Source organism: Colossoma macropomum, unplaced genomic scaffold, assembly GCF_904425465.1.
Source record: "Colossoma macropomum unplaced genomic scaffold, Colossoma_macropomum, whole genome shotgun sequence".
NCBI lineage: Eukaryota > Metazoa > Chordata > Actinopteri > Characiformes > Serrasalmidae > Colossoma > Colossoma macropomum.
The window spans coordinates 8,992,529-9,005,961 of record NW_023494788.1 but is presented as its reverse complement, the minus strand read 5'-3'; the positions used below and the strand labels follow the sequence as shown (position 1 = coordinate 9,005,961).

At 39.5% G+C, this 13,433-nt stretch overlaps 1 long non-coding RNA gene across 1 annotated transcript; it reads left to right on the top strand.

Annotated features, from left to right (window-relative positions):
- The first annotated feature begins 1,633 nt into the window (after positions 1–1,633).
- On the top strand, positions 1,634–7,089 carry LOC118806387. The gene is made up of 4 exons (XR_005007114.1): positions 1,634–2,037; positions 2,123–2,314; positions 6,550–6,690; positions 6,951–7,089. It is a non-coding gene; the product is annotated as an uncharacterized LOC118806387 (long non-coding RNA).
- Positions 7,090–13,433: the final 6,344 nt, after the last annotated feature.

The following is a 13,433-nucleotide window of genomic DNA, read 5'->3' as shown; positions in this document are numbered from 1 at the left end:
GTATTGTTCTCGGTAGCTTCAAAGTGCCCCTTTGAGGCGTGACCTCAAATGAAGCTGTGAGTTTCTCTTTAACTGTGACTCATACATCTTACTCACTGTAGGAAAGAGAGAGAGTGAGAAGAATTGTAGCGTTAATGTAAGTACTGTTGCCTTCCTGTACTGAAGGTCATGGCGAGCATGGGCTAAACTGGCCTCTTCTGTTTGTTTGAATGAGTTCATTTATGTGTCCGCGTATGTTTTGGAATGGTTAATAGAATAAAAAAAAAATCTAATTTAAAACAATGTTTCCTTTCTTCAAATATAGTTGATTGGCTAAGACATATTTTATCTCTAAAGTTTGCTTCTTTAGGTTTTCAATGGTACTACGAGGCTAATATAATAGAAGCTACATTACATTTAGCTACATTAGCATTGTAGCTCCAGTGAAAAACTATGGACTGAAGAACATACCTAATGCCTGGCCCACATTAGATGATCATAACTGTTGATAAGGTAAGAGACCAAACACATGCAAATATTTGAAAACAGGTCAAATGCCATTTTTTTCATTTTCTAAGTGAAAATAAGTTAACATGTCCTTTACAAACAAACTTGAATATGAGATTTCTCAGCAAACGTTTATTGCAAAATATGTTTGTTTGCTGAGTTTAACATATTGGGAAAAAAAAACAAATAATACAGTATAAAAAGTGTTGCAACTTCTGCTCAGTCTGTGCTTACATTCAGCAAATAACAGTACATTAAAATGTGTAGAAGTGTGTTCTCAGCAGAGGATGTGTTCACTTATTTTCACTTGGAAAATCAAAAAAGGGGTGCACAAACCTTTTCACACGACTGTAATCAGAGGTCCTGTTTCTCAGAACCTGAGATCTTGCAAAGTTTCTCATGGGCAAATGTGACTTTAGATCAAAACGAACATGGCAGACAATGGCAATGCATAGATTAATGTGCAATGTTTGTGTGAATTTGACTGCATTCTTGTGAAAAAAGTATATTTTATTTATTTATTTTTGCATAAATAATAATAATAATAATTATAATAATAATAATATTTTTTTATATAGCACTTTTCATGTCGATGGCAGCTCAAATGTGACTTTTAACCTTCCATTCAGCTTGATTTTCTGTTTAGGTCAGCTCTCATTGGTTAACAATCTTTCATGCAAATGTCAGCACAGCACCACACTACAGGATGTTGAGTTGTTTTAAAATTGGGTCGATCACGACTGGACTGTGAGTACATTGGATGGGTAAAGACTGGATTTTAAAGACCCCACACCATAGGATAATCTGGGAAAACAACTGTTTAAGGCCTTTCTGAAATCAGACACTTTATGCGATTGCTATGAGGGGCGAATCGGCCTCAAAATTGGCCCGATTATCCTTTGCCTCTGCCATTATACAGCGTAACAATACACCAGCTGAGCAGAGTTGCTGTGATCCCCCTTTTAATCATTAACCGCCTGCTCCCTGCATTTGGTTGGGCCCTTTGGTCATGCCCTGCAGTGCCAGGCTCTGGTTTCATTAATTATTGACGACTCCTTGGCCTTCATGCTAGGGTCTGTGACCCTGAGGCTTGATCACATAGTAGGCCTCGAATCTCCTCTTTCTCCACCTTTAATAGCTGCTGATCCGGAGTCTTACAAAGTAAACATGGACATTTAGTTCTAGCTAGAACGACCTGGCTGACTTTCCACAAGTTTGGTAAAAGCAACTCAGTGAACAGTGAGAGACCAGGCTGAACTGGTTCAGTTCTCCCTCAGACTATGTAGGAAACATTAGATGAGCTAGTAGATCAGGCTCCACAGGTTGTGGCGATCACAGCCAAAGAAAACTGGACTGAGTAAAGGTTCTAGTGCAGCAGCAGGAGAGATGATTTTCCACCGAGCTGTATTTCTCCGCGTTGTATTTCTGAATTTCTGACATCTGTGAGCACAGCCGTCCAAATGCGTCATGGACTCAGTAGGTGTAGATGGCAAGCATCTGTTAAGCTTATCCATGTCCTCTGGGATGTTGACACCGCAATTTAGAGTGGAGGTATTCAGAGCTATGGCTTACTTGATTGAAACTATTAAAGTTGCCTTTGCAGACACATGCGTCACAACATAGTTTTTCTCTCTAGACTTTCTCTGGCGATTCTTTAGGCTGTCGACAACACGAGAAGGGCTATCAACTGGAGTTTCCCAGCACACGTCCACCTCAGAATTGTTATAATGGCAGCTTCTGAAACATTCTCCTCACCTCCATCGCCGTGGTGTCCATGCAGGAGCACACAGTGGCTATGCTAGGGACTGCAGATGGAAGGGTCATCCAGGTAAGAACTTCAGGACAGTAAAAAAATGATATAATCATTTTTTTTCTTTACCTTGCCATCATAGAGTAGATTGCAATCGAACTACAAATGTAAAGCTAATACTGTTTTTAGTTATGCAATGTACTTTTATTGATTTTTCTAGATAACAGTATGTCATATGGTGTCAGAAACCACATAAGCAAGTCTATTTGAGATGACTAGTCTATTTGATTTAAATAGGTGGCTGAAAGATTCCATTACTTGTTAACATTAGCCTTGTAGCCATGTTTCAACCAATCAAATACATTTTGGGTAGGAGGTGAAAATTGTGTAAACATGAACCATCACTTTAAGAATAGGTTCTCCAGCTACTTAGACACAGAACACTTGTACAGTTATTACTGCTAGTTAGGTTTCTTCACATAAGTTGTAGCTGTAGAATCAACATTATATAGTACAAGATACATCTTATTCCTTGAAGGCAACCTCCAAAAGTTCAAATTGAACGTTTTTTAACTTATTAGTTCATCTCCCTGGTCAAATTAAGCACAGTTCATCATATCATTCCATTTAAAAAACAAAACTCCATTATCTTCCATCAAAATGTACTGACTTTTACCTGCCTTTAAAATGTCTGGTGAGTTTTGATTATGTCACAGTGCGCCAGCAGATGAGAAAAGTAATATTAACTAATAATATTGCACTGGCCAGCAGCATTTCCCTGCGTTATTTTACATGTGCAGTAGATTGGTAGGATGCTGGTACGTGACCAGTGAAAATGGCCGGAAGAATGAATGTACAGGTGCGAGGACTATTTTGGAGAACACGGCCTTTTCCTGTTTGCACCGCAGTCACCTCTGACCTGCTGCAGCGCTTTACCAGAAACTCCAGCTCATCACACATCTGTTCAAACATACCTGCTTGCTTATCAGTGTTAATTGTGAGAGTGTGGTTCCCGTACATGTATTTTATTGTCAGTTTGAGCTATATCTGTTGTCGCTCTTATGCGAAAATGCACACAAATTTTCACACACTCACAAAATCTGTATTAGCGTAAGATGCCATATTTGCTCAATTATTTGATAAAGAATTATTTAATGTAGAAATTGAAATGCACTATGATTCAGCACTGTGAGCTTCTCTGGATTAATAGATTATTAATACTGCAGATAAACCTGTTGCACTGCTGTAGTTCAATCAGCGAGTTTTATACTAGCTGCAAATGTCATCTGTAGTTATGTGCAGGAAAGTCATGTGCAGGATGACTGAACTGTTATTCTCAGCAATTGCTACAATTTGTTGTAATATTGATTAAATGTCAAGGAGGTGAAGTAATGCTGGGACTGCTTGATTTATCTATACTTAATTGTTTTGTCCCAATTTATTGATTTTTGAAAAGTCATCAGAGCCCTAAATAGCCTAGCAAGAGGGGAAAGAGATATATAAACAAGCAAGGCTAATATATCAGTAGTTTTGTGTAAATCCTTGAACCCCTATAGATGAGTGGAGAGAGTATCTCAGAAGAAAATTACGTTTTTCTCTCTCCTTTCCCTGTCAGTATGAGAGACTGAACACCTGTCCTGGTGTTTGTGAGCAGTACTTCCTTTACAAGCACAGTATGCTGTAATTTCCCCAAATTGCACAGCATCCTTCCCACAATAACTACTAATTTATGGCCATTTTCTGGTTTTGCTAGACTTGATTGTACAGGGTGTCCCAAAAAAATTTACATAATTTTGTTGTCTAATAACGTAGTCAGTTCTCCCTCAAATGATCTCAAATTTTAACAAAGTGTGTTAAAACTAAACAAGTTTACTTTTTAATGTTTTTTTTCAGGTTGAAGAATGGCGTTCACTAGAAATGAAAAGGCATTTTGTGTGTTAGAATATGCTCCAACACAGGCAAACAAGAGTGTGCAGCGTGCATTTTCAAGACAATTCAATAAAAATGCACAAACTGGAAAGCAGATTTGGACATGGCACAAAAAATTCAAAGAGGAAGGCTGTCTGTGCAGGGCAAAGGGGTCTGGACGACCACCAATATCGGAAGATATTACATTTGTGAAGCTTTGTGAAATCGGTTATAAAATCTACATCCCTCTGAATTTCTTGTTCGAATTTTGATAAATAAATCTTGCATTGTTTAACATGAGACCTATTTAATTTCATTTGCCTACGACATGTAGTTACTCAGATACTTACATCTCAAATGATGTCAATTTTTTTGGGACACCCTGTACAAGGCTCTATTGCTCTTGCCTTTTATTACTACTGGAAAGTCCCCCTTTTACTTGCCAGATCCATATGTTCTTTCTTTATAGCAAATCACATTTGACAGTGGCCAGATTGAGGCTTCAGTTTGTCTCTGAGAGCTGCTTTGTTGATTTTGTAAGGCCTTAGTGCTTTCTGTAGACTGTACTGCATCTGTGAAAGACATATGTATGGTAAAGGAATGCTTGCATGTCCTATAAGAGACTCTGTGGAGACTTAGACAAGCCAATAATGGATGTCTCTGTTGTAGAACACACTGTACAGACTCTAACAATGACTGCTTTGCACAATGGGGATGCACAATAATGTCAGACTCACTACGTAACAGCAAATAATTGTTTTCTTTAAAAAGGTGTGCACCAGACAAATTTGACCAGGCCTGTGCCCAGTGACAGTTAACCCAGTAATCGGTAATTGTGCCCAGTGACAGGAAAACCACAGCAAGACGCTAGTACTCCCAGGCATAAACATAACTGAACTTTTAAAAATGTTGGGTGATGTGATGTTCTACTTTAAAACCGTGTTTATAAGGTAAGGTTACATGTGCTCAGTGCAGCAAACAGATGTCATGCATGTACAAAAAGTTGCTTATATTAAGGTATGCATTTTAGGACATCCACAGACCACAGCATCAAATTTCATCAGAAAAAAACTTCATTTCTGTGGAAAAACTTGTATAAAATGACATTTCGGTCTTTTCAAATAGCCTTAGCTTTGGAGAAAGAGGTATCAGGCTAAACGGCCACAAACTCTCAGTGGTGAAGTTTGTGTAACATTCGCAATTCTGCAATTCAGTATTCAGCCACAACTTTTTCCCAATTTTGCTTTTATTTGACAAAGACTGAACTTGGACTCACACTATCACTGTGCTTGCTCCTGTGTCCTTCACTTCACTGTGCCACTTCAGTGTAAGGGGAAAAGGTGTAGGAAATGTTTTAAGCCAAAACCTTCAAAGAATTCACATCTCTCCACAAAGACAGCTGTGTTGAGATAAAATGAACAGCACAACTTCATAGCGAATAATGATGTACAACTACTATTTTCATAAATGTTGACTTGCTTGCTTGTCTACTAAGACAAGAATCCAGTTAGTTTTTAGTTTTGTAAATCATTCACATTATCATCTAGACTTATTCCATCAATCAACTGAGAGACCTTCAAAAACGGCTACTGTTGCATTTTATAGTTACTGTGAAAGAGGTAAAGCACGGATCCTGTTATTGTTAATGGAGCACATGCTCTAATACTCTATTCAGACTTGGTCAGATGATAAATGTTAGTCCAGGTGTGTGGAGACAGAGCCAGTGTTCCAACACCTCTCAACATGCCACATCAGCAGCAGTCTTTGCGTCTTCTCTTGCCTGAAGCTATGACTTTTGTCTGCTCCCACTCCCTGCCATCAGCCGCCGTCATCATGCTTCAATTTGTCATCTTCTACTGAAAGAAGCAAAACAGCAGTTATTACAGGATCCATAGCAAACAGAGCCTGTCCCTTTACAGCGATTGCCTCTGGATTCCTCTGCCCTTTGATTCGGATTCTCTCCTGAGGAAAGTTCCAGGGCACGATCTGTAATTTAACAGTTTATGACCTATTACCCAAAAAAACTATGAATAACATGGATTTCTGATCCAGCCTTGCCTACACTGAGTACTTATTTTAGACCAAAAACCAAAAATACAGAATTATAGACTGTCTTAGCCTTAGATTTGGGCAATGTTTAATAGCTGAAAATGAGAAAATAGTCTGTCAGCCTTTCCGTTAGAAGATGGTCAAAGCAAAGCATGTTATTATGTACAGTCATTTACATCACTGTTCCCTGTAAACATAATCAGCAAGGAAATTTTACCATCCGTTTTACCATCATAGCTCTGACTCAGAATGCAGCCTTTTACAGTACACAGTGAATATGCTTTATTAAATTTGTCTATCCACAACAAAAGGATTGGATGTGAGAGGTCACTCCTGTTGTTTTTCTTGCTATGCAGGTGGTGGTTTCTCGTTTCCCGTTTGACAACACAGAGCTGCATGTGGACTTCCTCTTGGACAGTCTCCACGTGTCCTCAGAGGTGGCCCTGCTGTCTCCACAGTGACCAGATGCCGCCGTACTGCTGGTCACAGGAAACAAGGTAAAAAACTTATCAGTGTAGTACTTCATTCAGAGAGCTGATATAATCTGTGTATGTGAGAGACACATTGCTTGCTTGACCTACTGAGGCCAGATCCTCTGAAATATGGTCATATTTAATAATATATCAATATGCACAATGTAACTTGTAATCAAAATGGACATTCTGAGTTGAAACTGTTTAATTCAGAGGGAAAATCCAGTTACCTACAAAATGCTCTATATATGAAATAACACTGACTGATTCTTTCTGTCTTGCAGGTGTCTAAAGTGCCTGTGATTGGTCCAGGCTGTGAGCAGTTGTGGAACTGCAGCTCGTGTCTCCTGGCTCCGTCTTTCATGGGCTGCGGGTGGTGCAGGAACAGAAACCTCTGCACTCGGTCAGCTCAGTGTGAGACTTCCCTTTGGAGCCATGACTCCTGTCCCATTCCCCTCACTGAGGTATCCGCCCTGCCCAACCACAAACCTTATTGCCATGGTTACTGAGCAGACAATAGCATCAAGCTAATAGCATCAAGTGCAGATGAAACTCTGACCTTCATTGATTTTGGCTGCTTTAAACGTCCTGGCGTCATTCAAATTTAGTGAACTGATTCTGTTTTAAAGATTTTAATGGATTCTGAATATCAGGAAGGATGTTGCTATAGAATTCATGATGCGTCATTTTTTTCAGGATGATTGTTCATATTGTGTGAGGACTTCTTGTTGACTCTGACAGGAAACCTCTAAAATGTCACAGTTTAAGAATGCATTGTCGGTGTCCATCCCAAGATTACAAAATACAGAGAGTCAAATGCTGAAATTATTAAAATAAAACACTGTCAGTATCATCCTCTGGAGCAGGAAAAAGTAGTCTATGTAACACAAAATGACACTGAATGTCCAGGGATGGATTGCTGACTAAGCCGGTGCCAAAGCAGCCACTCACAGCAAGGGACCGTGGGGGGCCTTAGACCAAAAGGCCCGAGGCAGCTCAAAGACTGCAGACAGTGAATTGCAGATACAAAAATTAGATGAACGAAAAGTCCTTGAACATGTAATGAGTAAGTAACCTCTGCAACTCGGTCCATACTCTGCCAACATTTTTAAACTAATTAAAAGCCCCCAATACCAAAAATGTACACATTAATTAGAATAAACCATTTTGTTTACATTACATTTTTTACTGTGTTAAAATAATGTATTCAATATGAAACAAACATATGCTGCTTATGTTTCATGTGTAGGTGTTTTTATCTTATCATCAGAGCGTGGGCAAGGTGGGCTCTAAAAACTATGATCTATCCAATCATGGCATAGGACACTGGAAAAACTCAACACGAACAAAAATGATTTCTCTGTCTTCTGTAGGTCTTTCCTACCACAGCCCATTGAAAGGCCATCCCAACATGACAGTCTGTGGCAAAAAAATAGATTTTGCTTAAATCCCCTCCTTCTGTTAGTATTTAGCTCTGCATTAACCAGTGACAGAACATTTACCAAATAACCCCTTTGGAAATGTGGAGAAATATGGAATGGCATAATCATGCATTAAACAAATTCAACCCTATTGATATATAGTGATTTTATCATCTTTAAACACAATCCAGTGATTTAGCTATCTTACAGTTCTGGTTCTTTAAGTATCCCTGCACTGCACATGTTTTGTGTCCTCCCAGCTTCCAACGTACCTACTCAATTCATAACAACTTCAGCATAGTGGCCCAGTTGTAAGGGCACAAACTGCTCACCAAAAAGTGCTGCAGTGTGCAGTTTGCCCTTCCGTACCCAACTAGCTTAATACAAATACGCCAAACTCTGCAGCCATACAGGATACAGCACTCCACAGCCATCCCATTGTTGAGACAAGAGGAGACATTTCCCTGAGAGAATAGCTCCTCTGTTGTTTGTACGTAGTACTATGATAGCTATTGATAAATTAGCTTGCAATTTGATAGCCTAATAGCCTGCTTACTCCACAAGCACACAAACTACAGCTTGTTTATTGTCTAAGTTGTGGGAGATGTTTTTGTCTTTGTGCTTAAGTTGGTTTGCGGTCTGGATCATGTGAATGCGTCCATTTCTGACCGCTGGGTAAAAGTACACAGTGGTAAGGAGCAGGGGCAGATCAAGGGCTTCTCATTTGTGGTAAGAGTCCTCACAAAGCACCAGCATTGGACACTAACATCAGCAGTTAAGTATTTCTAATGTAAAGTTTTTGAACCACTGAATGTGCTCAAAACAGTTGATCACAGTAAATTGATGATCATTTTGGGAAAAGGTACAGTCAGACTTTTTTTATGTTAGTGCAGTGATCCATCCATGTTTTATTTTACACCCCCAGAATGCTGTTATTAAAGGAATCTTCCCTGAGTTTGGACCTAAATATGGTGCAATCACACTGACCATCAGGGGTTCATTCCTGGACAGTGGGAGCTCAAGAAAGGTTGCAATTCTAAGTGTCACCTGAGAATTGTAGAGGTGAGTTTGAAACCTATAAACCTATTTTGTAATGGGATATGCTATAATAAAATATATTGTGACAAAATATATATACATTGAAATTTCTTGATTTAAATGTGTACATTATTTCCACATAAACTATATATAGAGGGTGTACAGAATAAAAGAAACACCACATGGGCACCTTATAGGCATTGGCCATTTTTAGATCTAGGTGCACTTTGTAGGTCTACAGTTATGGTAATTATATTGTAGCCCATCTGACGTTGCGCTAACAGTGACACTGACATGGTAGTGATATGTTAGCGGTGATGCTGGAGTTTGTGCCCTGTATACATGTACTGTCCACTCTAGTAGACACTTTTTGTTCCACTTTGTTGATGTAAAGTTAGGGACTTTGGTCCACTACCCAAACACTGATCAGCGGTAGTGCTGTGGTGGCCCTTTTCCACTGATGAATGGGGTAGATGGAATACATGGCTACATACCTACAAGTGCACTAATATGGTAATTGTATCTGAAAATAGTAAGTGTTTCTGTTCTTTTTTATTTCAGTCTTCTTGAACATAGTTATTACCAAAAGTAATATACAATAACAAATAACAATGTAACGACAAAATTGAATTAATGTAATTGTATTAATGTCAAAATGGTGTAAAGGTTTGTGTCAAGTCAATGCAGCTCTTTTTCATCTTGTCAAGTGTTTTCTGCCACCAGTGAATCAGCTACCATGCTAACATGCCAGACTTCGTCTCAAGTCTCTCCGTCCCAGCACAGAGTGCAGCTGCATATCGATGGAGTGACCCGTGAAGCTCCTGCCAACTACACCTACAATGAGGACCCACTCATCCACAATGTCCAGCCTTCATTAGGCAGCATTTAGCTCCTTAATCCCTAAGGGCCTGTAGGTTGGGTCCATGCTACAGTTCCTCACTTAATAATGAATCACTGAAAGGCTATTTTGAATGACTTTTGCTTAGTACTGCAAATAGTAGTTTTATAGTTATATTAAATAAATACCAGTATAGTAATATGTGGTAATACTAGCAGCTTCCCGCTGCTTCATCACTCTGCATGTTACGTCTGGGTCAACTGTTTTTTTGTTTATTAATTAATTTATTTTTGAATTTCTTGATATAGGATTGTTCTTCATTTTTTTATTTGCCTTATAGTCGTTGCTTGACTTTTTAAAGTATTTTTATGCAACAGTGGAGGCAGCACAGTGATAGCGTCTGGCGTCTACCTCCACTCAGCCATGCAGCCTCAGATGGTCCCCAGCTGCCCTCTTTTCATCAAGGACAAAGAGGTTTACATGGTGAGTCCCTGTTACACTGTACGCACACTTTGTCATACACTTCAACAACCATGTCACACAGGTGTTATTGCCATTAACCCCACTGTAAGGGAAAAAAAGCTTTTAGAATGAAGGAAAAGAAAGTGCTGGAGTGGCAGATGTGAAGAGGAAATGGAAAAGCAACGCTTAACGCTCCATATAGTCATCACCTCTGGCTCCAAGTGTGGAAGCCAACCTGTTTATTCACCTGATTTCTCAGCACTGTCTCACTGATTCTCTGTAGTTTCTCATAACTACCCGAAATGCTCACTCTGGACCAAAGATTCATGGCTTTTACTTCAACCTCAGCTTAAACTTAAATTTCAACAAAGTAGAAATCCCCTTCTTTTAATATAAGAGATTTGTGGTCTAACTGACTGCAGACCACTCTTTAGGCTTGACAGTTCTGTAAGTGAAAGAGAGCATGACTTTACAGTATTAATTACTCAGTGTCATCTTACTACTACAATAGAACAGCATTCAGTGTCCGTACAGACTGCTGACACACCCTCACAAACTTTCATTTAGATTATTATCTCCTGACTGTCTGTCTCCACTTCCAAATCCTGGCAGAAAGTTTAATTACTTTGACTGCATAAAGGAAGAGTTGGGTATATTTCAGAAATTGAAATGTGTTGATTCAGTGATGTTTGAAACATAAGGAAATGTGTGTTGTTGTTTTTAACTGTGTTAATGGATATTTGATGCTTAAATTCCTAATATAACAAGCAGTCAGTAGACAGTGTGTTGTGGTTCCATGTAATAGAAGCTAAACTATACTTACTAGTGATTTAGGATGGCTCCACAGCTGTTGCACTGTAAATTCTTTACTGTTATCAGTGTGGGGTCCAATACTCCCACCATGAACTATAAAGCACAAGTGTTTTATTGTTTTTAGGTTTTTAATAGGAAGCTGTACGTTTCCTGTTTTGAGTCTGAGGCTCACCAAATCTGCCTCGGTCACATAACTTGAGTGGACCTGTCATCTGTTGCGTTGATTTGCTGAATGATGGGGGAAACAGAAGTGTGGTTTGAGGTTTCTGGTGGGCTGGAGCTTCGTTCTGGTTGGTGACTGAGCTCTGAAGAAGAGGAGCTCTAACCGTCAGTGAGTTTTGTGTCCACACAAGGGAAAGGCCCCAAAGACCAAAATGGAGGAGAGTAGAGTAAAAACTAAGTTGAATTTTGGGCCTCAGCTGTTGGGGGAAAACATCTCAAGAGCTTTCTTCCATATCTTTTACTGTGATCTAAATCCAAGGCTCAGCTAATCTCGGTTCATCAGCCAGTCTCTGCTTTCCCACCAACATATTAAGGGCATTTTTTTACATGCTACAGCTTGTTGCTAAAGGCTGGCACTCTGAATACTGAGAACATAAAACAACATAGATCTTCAAGTTCCTGGAGTCCAGGAAGACACTGTTCTCATTCATGGTTTCTCCAAGGATTTTGGAAGATTTAACTCCATGTGAGAACATTTATTCACTCTGTCTCGTTCCGAGAAGTGTCTGTTTTATTATCTTCTTTCTTTAGCAGCTGTTATTAATCCAGTACAGATGATTTAAGTAACATTGTCAGTAAGTTTGTCAGCAGTGAACCACAGATGGATAGAATTGGCTTTTGAAATATTGATTTCACCCATTGGCAATTTGATTTAATTTACTGCTGTGCACAAAAATGCTAAATGCAAAAATGCTTATTTTTTTAAGTTCCTTAATTCATTTGAAAATTATGAAATAATTATGTTAATGAACTGGATCAGCAGTGTGTGTTTCCTCATATGTGATATTGCTCAATCGGGGAGAGGACGGGGAAGCTGTTGACAGGAGGTAGCTACCACAGGTTAACGGGCACAGAACCGCAGAAACTCTCCTGAAACATCTGACATTTGATAAAGGTCTCATTTGCACATTGCAAAAGCCTGTACTGTGATAATGTTACAGCACAACAGTACAGCCCTAAGTCAGAGCAAGTCTCTCAGCTGGACTGAAACTTTCTGATTGTCAGAGAGCACTGAGCACTATCACTGCATATGTTTGAAAATAATCCCATCAAAGGCTTCAGGATGTGCCTGGAGCTCCAGGCCTCATAAACACAGAGAGAAAACACAACATTCACATTAAGTATGAGTGGCAGGAAGATGACAGGCGAAACAGCCAGCCACCATCCAGCACCGTTACGGGCCGAGGAGAACGCCTCACGGACAGGAGGCGTGATGGGCTGGAGAGAGCTGCCAAAAAATAGAGTCACTGTTGGCATCTGCTGAGCCTCCAAGTCATAACTCACATAGTGTTTGGAGTTGGACCCCAACGCGCACAAAGAATCCCTGTTCACTTTTCCTGAAGATTATCCTCCACATACCAGCACTGCTGAAACTCAGTGCAAGCAAGAAGCAGCGTCTCATCTGGATCCAGTGCACTGAATATTCCACGTTTTATTTGATATAGCATCATTTTCATATCCTGCTAGCACTGAGCAACTTCATTGCCTGTGGAATGTATGCTTACTGCTTGCATAAGTATCCTGAGGCTTATGAAGTCATTATGATAATGTCAAAGCAGCGTGTGCTCTGGCATGGCTTTGTCTTCTTTGAGTTGTAAATGAAGCGCACCACCTGACAGCAATAGGTCTCATAGCAGGGTTTAATAAATGCCGGCTTTCATGCTGTCATGAGTGAGTTAAGATGTCATACAGAATGGCTTATATGTTATGAGTTTCAATGCAAATGCAACAGAGATGTTCCATAATTCCTGTTCAGAGAAACTTGCTAGAAAGTCCTCAGGACAATATACTTTTAGAACTGCTGAAATTTCTGAAAGTATCTAGCTTGGACATTGTTTTGCCACAGAGTTGGAGCAAAAGATGTGTTTTAATTCTGTTGCAGGGATGGATTATGGTCTTGCAAGACTCTTTGGAGGCCCCCCACACTCCACCAGTAAAAAAGTGAGATTAAATAATATTTCACATTCATGTAC